Source organism: Pseudophryne corroboree, unplaced genomic scaffold, assembly GCF_028390025.1.
Source record: "Pseudophryne corroboree isolate aPseCor3 unplaced genomic scaffold, aPseCor3.hap2 scaffold_1006, whole genome shotgun sequence".
NCBI classification, from domain to species: Eukaryota; Metazoa; Chordata; class Amphibia; order Anura; family Myobatrachidae; genus Pseudophryne; species Pseudophryne corroboree.
The window spans coordinates 98,400-109,538 of record NW_026967633.1 but is presented as its reverse complement, the minus strand read 5'-3'; positions in this window follow the sequence as shown (position 1 = coordinate 109,538).

Below are 11,139 nucleotides of genomic sequence, written 5' to 3'. Positions count from 1 at the left end.
TGCACGCCCCTGTCGTTTTTTAAAAAATTCTGCACCACCAAATTCAAGGTATGTGCAAAACATGGGACGTGCTGGAATTTGCCCATATTTAATGCACACACAATATTGCTGGCGTTGTCCGATGCCACAAATCCACAGGAGAGTCCAATTGGGGTAAGCCATTCCGCGATGATCTTCCTCAGTTGCCGTAAGAGGTTTTCAGCTGTGTGCGTATTCTGGAAAGCGGTGATACAAAGCGTAGCCTGCCTAGGAAAGAGTTGGCGTTTGCGAGATGCTGCTACTGGTGCCGCCGCTGCTGTTCTTGCGGCGGGAGTCCATACATCTACCCAGTGGGCTGTCACAGTCATATAGTCCTGACCCTGCCCTGCTCCACTTGTCCACATGTCCGTGGTTAAGTGGACATTGGGTACAACTGCATTTTTTAGGACACTGGTGAGTCTTTTTCTGACGTCCGTGTACATTCTCGGTATCGCCTGCCTAGAGAAGTGGAACCTAGATGGTATTTGGTAACGGGGGCACACTGCCTCAATAAATTGTCTAGTTCCCTGTGAACTAACGGCGGATACCGGACGCACGTCTAACACCAACATAGTTGTCAAGGACTCGGTTATCCGCTTTGCAGTAGGATGACTGCTGTGATATTTCATCTTCCTCGCAAAGGACTGTTGAACAGTCAATTGCTTACTGGAAGTAGTACAAGTGGGCTTAAGACTTCCCCTCTGGGATGACCATCGACTCCCAGCGGCAACAACAGCAGCGCCAGCAGCAGTAGGCGTTACACGCAAGGATGCATCGGAGGAATCCCAGGCAGGAGAGGACTCGTCAGACTTGCCAGTGACATGGCCTGCAGGACTATTGGCATTCCTGGGGAAGGAGGAAATTGACACTGAGGGAGTTGGTGGGGTGGTTTGCGTGAGCTTGGTTACAAGAGGAAGGGATTTACTGGTCAGTGGACTGCTTCCGCTGTCACCCAAAGTTTTTGAACTTGTCACTGACTTATTATGAATGCGCTGCAGGTGACGTATAAGGGAGGATGTTCCGAGGTGGTTAACGTCCTTACCCCTACTTATTACAGCTTGACAAAGGGAACACACGGCTTGACACCTGTTGTCCGCATTTCTGGTGAAATACCTCCACACCGAAGAGCTGATTTTTTTGGTATTTTCACCTGGCATGTCAACGGCCATATTCCTCCCACGGACAACAGGTGTCTCCCCGGGTGCCTGACTTAAACAAACCACCTCACCATCAGAATCCTCCTGGTCAATTTCCTCCCCAGCGCCAGCAACACCCATATCCTCCTCATCCTGGTGTACTTCAACACTGACATCTTCAATCTGACTATCAGGAACTGGACTGCGGGTGCTCCTTCCAGCACTTGCAGGGGGCATGCAAATAGTGGAAGGCGCATGCTCTTCACGTCCAGTGTTGGGAAGGTCAGGCATCGCAAACGACACAATTGGACTCTCCTTGTGGATTTGGGATTTCAAAGAACGCACAGTTCTTTGCGGTGCTTTTGCCAGCTTGAGTCTTTTCAGTTTTCTAGCGAGAGGCTGAGTGCTTCCATCCTCATGTGAAGCTGAACCACTAGCCATGAACATAGGCCAGGGCCTCAGCCGTTCCTTGCCACTCCGTGTGGTAAATGGCATATTGGCAAGTTTACGCTTCTCCTCCGACAATTTTATTTTAGGTTTTGGAGTCCTTTTTTTTCTGATATTTGGTGTTTTGGATTTGACATGCTCTGTACTATGACATTGGGCATCGGCCTTGGCAGACGACGTTGCTGGCATTTCATCGTCTCGGCCATGACTAGTGGCAGCAGCTTCAGCACGAGGTGGAAGTGGATCTTGATCTTTCCCTAATTTTGGAACCTCAACTTTTTTGTTCTCCATATTTTATAGGCAGAACTAAAAGGCACCTCAGGTAAACAATGGAGATGGATGGATTGGATACTAGTATACAATTATGGACGGACTGCCACGGTTAGGTGGTATAAAAAAACCACGGTTAGGTGGTATATATTATAATAATAATACAATTATGGATGGACGGACTGCCTGCCGACTGCCGACACAGAGGTAGCCACAGCCGTGAACTACCGCACTGTACACTGGTTGATAAAGAGATAGTAGTATACTCGTAACAACTAGTATGACACTATGACGACGGTATAAAGAAAGAAAAAAAAATACCACAGTTAGGTGGTATATATTATAATAATAATACAATTATGGATGGACGGACTACCTGCCGACTGCCGACACAGAGGTAGCCACAGCCGTGAACTACCGCACTGTACACTGGTTGATAAAGAGATAGTAGTATACTCGTAACAACTAGTATGACACTATGACGACGGTATAAAGAATGAAAAAAAAACCACGGTTAGGTGGTATATATTATAATAATAATACAATTATGGATGGACGGACTGCCTGCCGACTGCCGTCACAGAGGTAGCCACAGCCGTGAACTACCGCACTGTACACTGGTTGATAAAGAGATAGTAGTATACTCGTAACAACTAGTATGACACTATGACGACGGTATAAAGAATGAAAAAAAAACCACGGTTAGGTGGTATATATTATAATAATAATACAATTATGGATGGACGGACTGCCTGCCGACTGCCGACACAGAGGTAGCCACAGCCGTGAACTACCGCACTGTACACTGGTTGATAAAGAGATAGTAGTATACTCGTAACAACTAGTATGACACTATGACGACGGTATAAAGAATGAAAAAAAAACCACGGTTAGGTGGTATATATTATAATAATAATACAATTATGGATGGACGGACTGCCTGCCGACTGCCGACACAGAGGTAGCCACAGCCGTGAACTACCGCACTGTACACTGGTTGATAAAGAGATAGTAGTATACTCGTAACAACTAGTATGACACTATGACGACGGTATAAAGAATGAAAAAAAAACCACGGTTAGGTGGTATATATTATAATAATAATACAATTATGGATGGACGGACTGCCTGCCGACTGCCGACACAGAGGTAGCCACAGCCGTGAACTACCGCACTGTACACTGGTTGATAAAGAGATAGTAGTATACTCGTAACAACTAGTATGACACTATGACGACGGTATAAAGAATGAAAAAAAAACCACGGTTAGGTGGTATATATTATAATAATAATACAATTATGGATGGACGGACTGCCTGCCGACTGCCGACACAGAGGTAGCCACAGCCGTGAACTACCGCACTGTACACTGGTTGATAAAGAGATAGTAGTATACTCGTAACAACTAGTATGACACTATGACGACGGTATAAAGAATGAAAAAAAAACCACGGTTAGGTGGTATATATTATAATAATAATACAATTATGGATGGACGGACTGCCTGCCGACTGCCGACACAGAGGTAGCCACAGCCGTGAACTACCGCACTGTACACTGGTTGATAAAGAGATAGTAGTATACTCGTAACAACTAGTATGACACTATGACGGTATAAAGAATGAAAAAAAAACCACGGTTAGGTGGTATATATTATAATAATAATACAATTATGGATGGACGGACTGCCTGCCGACTGCCGACACAGAGGTAGCCACAGCCGTGAACTACCGCACTGTACACTGGTTGATAAAGAGATAGTAGTATACTCGTAACAACTAGTATGACACTATGACGACGGTATAAAGAAAGAAAAAAAAATACCACGGTTAGGTGGTATATATTGTAATACAATTATGGATGGACGGACTGCCTGCCGAGTTCCGACTGCCGACACAGAGGTAGCCACAGCCGTGAACTACCGCACTGTACTGTGTCTGCTGCTAATATAGACTGGTTGATAAAGAGATAGTATACAATACATACAACAATATACTACTATACTGGTGGTCAGGCACTGGTCACCACTAGTCACACTGGCAGTGGCACTCCTGCAGCAAAAGTGTGCACTGTTTAATTTTAAATTAATATAATATTATGTACTCCTGGGGGCTCCTGCTATAACAACCTGCAGTGCTCCCCAGTCTCCCCCACAATTATTATAAGCTTTGCCTTTTATACATTGATGTGCAGCACACTGGGCTGAGCTGAGTGCACACAGACTGAGTCACACTGTGTGACTGGCTGCTGCTGTGTATCGTTTTTTTTCAGGCAGAGAACGGATATAGCAGAGAACGGATATATTATATTAAAATAAATAAAAGTTAACTAACAACAACTGCACTGGTCACTGTGGTAAACTCTGTCTGACTCTGCACAATCTCTCTCTCTCTTCTAATCTAATTTCTAATGGAGAGGACGCCAGCCACGTCCTCTCCCTATCAATCTCAATGCACGTGTGAAAATGGCGGCGACGCGCGGCTCCTTATATAGAATCCGAGTCTCGCGAGAATCCGACAGCGTCATGATGACGTTCGGGCGCGCTCGGGTTAACCGAGCAAGGCGGGAGGATCCGAGTCTGCTCGGACCCGTGAAAAAAACATGAAGTTCGTGCGGGTTCGGTTTCAGAGAAACCGAACCCGCTCATCTCTAGTTTTAACGTTACATCCTTCCTAGCCAGCCTGAGTCAGGTCATTCCCCTCATCAGGCTTTTGCAGAAGAAGCTGGAGACATTGAAGGAGGAGCTAAAACAGAGCGATTCCGCTAGGCATGTGGGACTTGTGGATGGAGCCCTTAATTCGCTTAACCAGGATTCAATCTGTTGAAATCAGAGCAATAAATTTTGGCCACCGTGCTCGATCCTAGATTTAAAACCTACATTGTATCTCTCTTTTCAGCAGACACAAGTCTGCAGAGGTTCAAAGACCTGCTGGTGAGAAAATTGTCAAGTCAAGCGGAACGTGACCCGTCAACAGCTCCTCCTTCACATTCTCCTGCATCTGGGGGTGCGAGGAAAAGGCTAAGAATTCCGAGCCCACCCGCTGGCGGTGATGCAGGGCAGTCTGGAGTGAGTGCTGACATCTGGTCCGGACTGAAGGACCTGGCAACGATTACTGACATGTCGTCTACTGTCACTGCATATGATTCTGTCACCTTTGAAAGAATGGTGGAGGATTATATGAGTGACCGCATCCAGGTAGGCACGTCAGACAGTCCGTATGTATACTGGCAGGAAAAAGAGGCAATTTGGAGGCCCTTGCACAAACTGGCTTTATTCTACCTAAGTTGCCCTCCCTCCAGTGTGTACTCCAAAAGAGTGTTTAGTGCAGCCGCTCACCTTGTCAGCAATCGGCGTACGAGGTTACTTCCAGAAAATGTGGAGAAGATGATGATCATCAAAATGAATTATAATCAATTCCTCCGTGGAGACATTCACCAGCAATTGCCTCCAGAAAGTACAAAGGGATCTGAGATGGTGGATTCCAGTGGGGACGAATTAATAATCTGTGAGGAGGGCGATGTACACAGTGAAAGGGGTGAGGAATCGGAGGATGATGAGGTGGACATCTTGCCTCTGTAGAGCCAGTTTGTGCAAGGAGAGATTGATTGCTTCTTTTTTGGTGGGGGTCCAAACCAACCAGTCATTTCAGACCCTGTTGCTGAAATGATGGGTTCGTCAATGTTTTTCTTTTCAATCTAAGCCCCTGCAGTTTTCTGTAAGAATCTGCTTCGCTATGATGATCAACAAGTCACAAGGGCAAACACTCAGGGCTGGAGGCGTAGATCTTAGGACCAGCTGCTACAAGCATGGCAAAGGTGTCACTATCATTGGTGACACCCAGAGAGGCAGCGAGGGAGATTGTAATGCAGTGCGCGCAGATAAGCAGCGCAATGGTAAAATGGAGGCATGGTCTCATAGGTAGGGGTGTGGCCTGTTGGCCTGAATCTCCATTTTGTTGCTCCGGGTATCCCGGGGGTTGAGTGCTGCACCCGGGGACTAGTGTGTGAGTGGTGCTGGCTCCTGCACAGTGACAGAAACTGGGTGTTGCACGTAATGTCACAGTGAAACACCCATATTCTGTCACTGAAGAGGAGCCGGCACTTTGGTGTCACCCCCCTTGGCGGGTGACACTCGGGTGTGGGCCGCAACCCCGTTGTGATGCCACTGACCCATGGGAAGCTTTACGTGGCTTACCCATGTGTTAGTAGCCCCAAGCATCTTTTGTGTTAGTCCCTGAAGAAAAACTTCAAATATTTACAAATAAATTTTGTAATCAATGGGCCTAATTCAGTAAGGATTGCAAATTCTGCTAAGTAACAGAATTTGCAATCCTTTGGTTCGCATGCTGGGGCCACCCAGCATGCCGCCTCCCTTCTTGACCACGCTGAAATTGCAGTCGCAGTGCAGTTCAGCGTGATCATAAAAAATGGGTTAGCCTCCTGTTGGTGCAGACTGTATGTGTGCGCAGGAAGCCGCCACCATTTTTGTGATCGCAGCTGCTGCATGTGATGTCATACAACCGCTCTGACCACGCCTCCTGTTTCTCCGTTGCCGACCCCATTTTGAAGCCCTGCCCACGCACCGCTCCATCTCCGACTTGGAAATGGAGTGTTGCTGACCCCCCCCCCCAGCACCGATTGACAGTCAGAGGCGATCGCATTAACTGCGGGGTGCCGCAGAAATTGCAGGCGCATGTGTATGCTCTTAGCAATTTTTGCAGTTGGACTGCTTATTGCGATTGCAATCCAACCTGAATCAGGCTCTATTACCTATCACAATGCACTGCGGGTAGTACAAAATGGGGTTAATATAAGAGAAAACCCCCCAGAGCTGTGCTCCTTAACTGTCCCTGGTGGCTAGTGGAGCAGCTGCCCAGTAATCAGTGTCCACGCCAGTGCGCACATGGCCCGCCCCCTACAGCCACGCTGGATCACGGTATAGTGTGGGCACAGAAGTCCCTTACCTCCCTTTCATCAGCGGCCTCGTGATCCCGGAGGGCGCTGTGTGTGTGACTTACCTTAGGAAGAAACCGGAGCCTCCGCTGCAGTGACCCAGCAACCAGGGCGCGGGAGTATACTGCGCCGCTGGGAGTGATGGAGCTGCAGTAAAGATGTCTATTAGACCTAGCCTGCTGCAGCCCTTGTAGATTCTTATAAAAAAAAGTTCTTCTTTTCTTGTCAAAATTAATAGCTAAGAATAGGCTGCCTGAGGCAGCCCCCTCTTAAGTGGCCTGCTACTGAAGGCACCAACTACAAACTGAGCTCCCTGTTCATGGAAGCGAGGTTATAGAGGAGGGGGCGCTGAGCATCTTGGGAACAGTCAAAAGCTTTGAGCCTGTTGGTGCCTCAGATCAAGATCCTACTCTACACCCCAATGTGAATCCTTGTGGAGTCCAGTGTACCCCACAGAAGAAATGAATGTGTCACACCCATTGGCAGCAACATTAGAATAGCTGCTGATGGGCACAATTGAGAAAGGAAGGGGGGAAAACATTTGAATCCAGCACATATATGTAATTTGAATATGTAATTTGTACCTTCCTACTTTAAAATGTAATGGATGAACCTCACCCTGTGAGAACTATCTTCATGATCAAGAGATCTCATACGCAAGAAAAGCATGTGCTGGGATAGGGCTGTGGAGGGCGGCTGCTCGGGCACACACCCGTCAAGTTAAGGAGATTCAACTGAGGAAGCACAAGGGAACTGCAGGGAGACCACATATTTTCAGATGAACATGAGAGGGCGGAAGGCTGCCTAATACTGAAGCACCCTCAAACATCAAACCATATGCAACAACTAGTACAAGCATTCCTGGGGAAAGGTCTGCAGCAGACGGATTTGCATACGGTGATGTCATCCAAGCAATGGGCATAGTTGGCTGCAACCCTCGTCTGCATATGAAAAGAGAAAATGGTCACGCAGGGCATGGCGGCCTTTGTGGGGTTGCGCTTGGATGACCCCTAGATCGCTTTATACACCCCCATCAGTGTGGGGCTCATGTTGGCCATGCCCAAGCCCCTGAAGCATTCAAGCTGATTTCTTGCAGCAGCTGGACCCAGTAACAGCTCCAGAGTTGCTCTACAAGACAAGTTAAAGGGTGTGAGCCCTGCAGCACCACCTGTAGTTTGCATACACACATATATAGGACAGCATCTCTTATATGCCCCAGGGGCAATAAAATAGTAGCCTTATCTAGGGTATCCGTCCATGCCGCTACAGCACTACACACCCAGGCCGACGCAATTGCCTGTCTGAGTAAGGTACCTGAATGTGTATAAATGGACTTCAGGGTAATCTCCTGTTTGCGGTCAGCAGACTCTTTGAGGGTAGCCGTATCCTGGGACGGGAGGGCTACCTTCTTGGATAAGCGTGTTAATGCTTTGTCCACCCAAGGGGAGGATTCCCATCGTAACCTATCCGTTGATGGGAAAGGGGAATCCTTTTGGAAATCTGCAGGAGATTCCCAAGCTTTTTCACATAACTCGTTCAGCTCGTGTGAGGGGGGAAAGGTTACCTCAGGCTTCTTTCCCTTGTACATATGTACCCTCTTGTCAGGGATAGGGGGCTCCTCTGTGATGTGCAAAACATCTTTTATTGCCATAATCATATATCAAATGTATTTTGCCAATTTTGGCTGTAACTTTGCATCATCGTAATCGACACTGGAGTCAGAATCCGTGTCGGTATCTGTGTCAACATCTGGATAGTGGGCGCTTATGAGACCCTGACAGTCCCTGCGACATAGGATTAGGCATTGGTTGAGACCCTGACTGTCCCAAAGCTTCTGCCTTGTCTAATCTTTTGTGCAATGAGTTTACACTAGCATTTAAAACATTCCACATATCCATCCAATCAGGTGTCGGCGGAGACACCACGTTCATTTGCTCCCGCTCCTCTCTAATATAGCCTTCTTCCTCAGACATGTCGACACATGCGTACCGACACAACACACACACAGGGAATACTTTTTCTGAAGACATTTCCCCCACAAGGCCCTTTGGAGAGACAGAGAGAGAGTATGCCAGCACATACCCCAGCGCTATATAACCCAGGAATAGCACAGTAACTTAATGTTTGAACAATCGGTGAGGGGGAACATCTTGAAACCCCAGTTTGTACCCTTGGGACACTATTTGTAAAACACACGAGTCCATGTCCGAATGAATCCAGAACTGACTGAAGAGTTTTAGACGTGCCCCCACTGGTGCGGGCTCCTGCAAGAGAGCCCCAGCGTCATGCAGTGGATTTGGCAGAAGCAGAGGATGATCTCTGCTCCTGCGATCTTGAAGAGGATGCAGACCTCTTCTCTCTTCTCCTTCCTCTACCTGCAAAGAAAGGGGAATCTTAACTTCTTGCATATCTATTGGGCCGAAATGACTGCATCAGATAATGATGCGTCTTCATCCGTTGGGAGGGAACATAGGGCAAGAAGGTTGACTTACCTGCGGGAGCTGCCGAGATCAAATTAACTAGGCAGTCACCAAACAAGGCTTCACCTTCATAGGGAAGAGACTCCCTTTCTTCTTGGAGTCAGCATCAGCATTCTCTTGGTGAATCCACAATGCCCTCCTATCCGACACTGCCATGAAATTGGCCCGTGAACTCAAGAGTCCTATATCCCTTGCAGTCTCACGTAAGTATGCTGCAGTGTCCTTGATATGATACAACGTAAGGAGTATCCCATCTCTCCAGGGTATCTATATCGGATGACAAGGTATTCGACCAATTCTTGAATACTACTACTCACCCATGCACATGTAATGGCAGGTCTAAGTAATGTACCCGTGGTTACATAACTAGAAATAATGTAGCTTCCTGCATACGATCCGCTGGATTTGTGACAGGGCCCCGTGCAGAACAGGGGGTGACTCCCACTTTATTCTGTCCGCGGCGGGAAATGAATAAACAACCAGAATCCTTTTGGGGATTTGAAACCATCTTGTCGAGCTGGCCCAGACTTTCTCAAACAGAGATGGAGGAACGTTACATCAGCTTTCATTATATATCTATATATACATACATATAGACCCCTTTGTCAGGAACAGCAGGGTCTTCAGTGATTTTAATATGTCCTTAATATCCACAATCATGTACTGAATGCTCCTTGCCAATATTGGATCTAATCAGGAAACATTATGGTCGACATAAGTATCAGTATCCGTGTCAGTATCAGTGTGTAGTAACTGGGCAAAATAACATTTTTGCGACCCAGCGGGGCCTGAGGGAAAAGAAACATAGCCATGAATATCACATCTATTCTCTACGTCTGTGTCTGGGACACAGATTTATCCAACCTTACTCTGATATTACTGAAACATTTACCCAGTCAGTTATTGGTGGTGCCAACAGGGCCACCATCATATGTCTGCATTCCTAATATAGTTTCCTCTTGGGAAAAACATTCAGCCACCGACATGTTGACACACATATACCAAGTACCCACAGACACACCGGCTTATGGGGGACAGACCGTCAGTAAATCTGTCAGAGGGACACAGAGGATTTTTCAGCTCACAATCCAGCGCCAAAAGTACACAGTCTGGGAAATAATAAACTCTATAGTGATAGACTTGTAATGCTCTAAAGATGTTCTGGTGAGGTGAGGAAGAAGCCCCGCCGCTGTAATGGCGCGTATCTGTCCCGCTCAGAAATAATTAATTACGCTAGCGGGGTAAGGACAGTGCCCAGGCACTAATGTCCACTTTTTCCAGCCTTTTGTGAGGAATTTATGCTGCCCAGGGTGCCCCCCCCCCCCCCCCCCGTGCCCTGCACCCTGCAGTGCCTGTGTTTGTGTGGGAGCATGGCGCGCAGCGTTCCGCTCGCTGCTCGGTACCTCAGAATGCCGTCACTGAAGAAGAAGTCTTCTGTTCTTCTGCTACTCACCTGTCTTCTGGCTCTGTAAGGGGGTGACGGCAGGCTGCAGGAGTGTGCATCTAGGCGTACCCAGCGATCAGCACCCTCAGGAGCTAATGGTGTCCTGTCAGCCTGAAGCAGAGCCATTGAACTCACTAGAAGTTGGTCATACTTCTCTCCCCTAAGTCCCACGAAGCAGGGAGACTGTTGCCAGCAGCCTCCCTGAAAATAAAAAAAACTAACAAGTCTTTTCAGAGAAACTCAGTAGAGCTCCCCTGTAGTGCATCCAGTATCACTGCGCACAATACTAAAACTGGAGTCTGGAGGAGGGGCATAGAGGGAGGAGACAGTTCACACCCTTTGAAAGTCTTAAAGTGCCCATGTCTCCTGCGGATCCCGTCTATACCCCATG